This window comes from Pinus tabuliformis, chromosome Q (genome assembly GCF_031772625.1).
Source record: "Pinus tabuliformis cultivar Carrire ecotype Pingquan chromosome Q, CPIR1, whole genome shotgun sequence".
Taxonomy (NCBI): domain Eukaryota; kingdom Viridiplantae; phylum Streptophyta; class Pinopsida; order Pinales; family Pinaceae; genus Pinus; species Pinus tabuliformis.
Genome location: NC_142296.1, coordinates 901795096 through 901797306, shown reverse-complemented (window position 1 = coordinate 901797306; position 2211 = coordinate 901795096).

Genomic DNA, 2211 nt, shown 5'->3' with positions numbered 1-2211 from the left:
CGAATACATCAGTAAAAGAGGATAACAAACTGATATACTTTGCTTTTACCTGTGGGGGCAATGCCTTTGATAATTTCACCATCTTGGGATTTTCAGTGGATCCAATGTTCACATCCTCAACTCCTTTTTCGGTTGGCAGCAAGCTCGATTTTCTAGCCACATCGTCCTGATTGAAGAGCTCCTCTAAACGTATTAGACCTTTGGGAATGATGTTGTCTTTGAGCTGCTAAACTTCTGTTAGAGTCGGTCTTGTCAGTCCTCCATCAGAGATCAAAACCCTTTCTGCATTTCATTTTTAGGTGTCTCGCTCCATTCACTCAGCTGCATTCCGCTAGGGGCATGCCATAATCTGACAGAAGGGCCTTATCATTCATTTCCCTCATGTCTTGTACCTGCTGGCTTAGGTCTTTTCATCAATGTGTATTAAAGTCCATGAGAGTCCATGTTTGATATTTTAATGGACGAGAGTCATTTCGGTCATTAAGTCTAAGGATTAGTCATTTGGTCTTCAAACAATGTCCAATAAAGCCAGCAAGGCCAGAGGGAGGCTCTTATAAAGTTGTGATTCAAAGATTTTCATCGTCATATCGATAGATTACGACTGTTCTTCAAAACTCTGTTTTGAAGAAAAGTCAACAGTTTGTCATTTGTAATAATTTTCAAAAGTTTCTCAGTGGATTTCTCCAAGCGTAGCCCTGGTCTCCTTAGCCAAATTCCATGTCGGCTACCCCTGCAAAAAAATTCCAAAAATTTCATAATTTTAGTAAAAGAAATCAAAGGGAAGTGTGAAACGCAAAGTTGTATTAATTGTGAAAAAGTGCCAAAGTGAAAACATTACAAAATGGGTTTTGGAGAAAGAAAAAATCAAATCCAACTCTTGCAAGATATTTCTCCAAGTATATAAATCATTTGTACCAAGTTACATTCATGAAATCTTATAGCAAAGTTGAATTTGGAGGTTGAAGAACAAACCGCAGTTTGAAAGGCCGTGACTGTGTTAAAGGTTGGAGCGCGGCGTACAGGTGGAGTGGCGCGACGCACTAGGGATTTCCGCCCAGTGTTAATTTGAACGGGCGCGGCGCACATAGAGGAAGCGTCGCACTGGGTTCTTGGCGCAGTGCACATAGTTCAGAGCCCGAAATTGTGTCAAATCTTTTCAAATTGCTCATCCCTTGTGTGGAGTTGTCAGGTAGGGCCTTCTATTTTGACATTGCTTCAGATTTTATGATAAGAGATGGTGGTGTAAGGGTGAATAAAGGTTGAAACAAAAATTCATACCCAACACAAACAAATTTGCTGCCAGGGTTTCAAAGTTCACAGTTTTGTCACCAAGGAATCTCCTCCTTCCCCATTCTCCCTTGTTGCCTCATTTCCTACCCCCCCACCAAGTTGATCAATCCTACATTACATTCAACATCCCAAAACCCTAGCCCTTATTAAAATCTCCTCAACCCTATATAACTAATCCCAAACCCTAAACCTTATTCCCATATATAAAATACCCCTCCTCTCCCTAATTAAAATTATCCCAATAATTCTCATTCCTCAATATTGTTTCCCCTTCCTAACAATCCCTAACAGTCCCTGTTGCATTTGCTTTTTCCCTTGGTGGCAGAAATTGAAATACAACACCAAAAAGAGAATTTCAAGCACAATTCATACACATCAGTCATCTTGTCTTCAAGGTATTTTGTATAGCAGTCATGGCATCTGAGCATTCATCGGACTATGAGGTGGAAACCCAAAGTGACTCTCCCTTGGAAGAACAGGCACCCCGGAGGCCTCATAAAAGTGGCAGACATGTTAGAGAAGAACCGACCACCCTTACAGAATTGCAGGCCTGCCCTCTTGCTATGTCCTATTTTCAGCATCAGTCATGCTATGAGTTTTGTCAAAAGGTGGCTAGTGTCCAATTTCATCATGAGTTGGCTCATCTTTTTGTGTTGCACTTGCACGGAGATCAAGCTATCTTGGCTGGTGTCACCTTCACACTTACACCAGAATCTATCTCATTAGCAACCGGTATACCGAACATTGGTGAACCATGGCACAAGAAACAGAAGATTGACCGGCAGCATTATGAGCCATACATCAAAACCAGTTTCTTAAGGCAGCTCAAGAGAGTGTTCCCGTTCCGATATCTGAAGGATGAATATGCTCCACTAATGAGATTGATCATGAAATATTTCAGCTGTGAGGGACGGTTCTCTC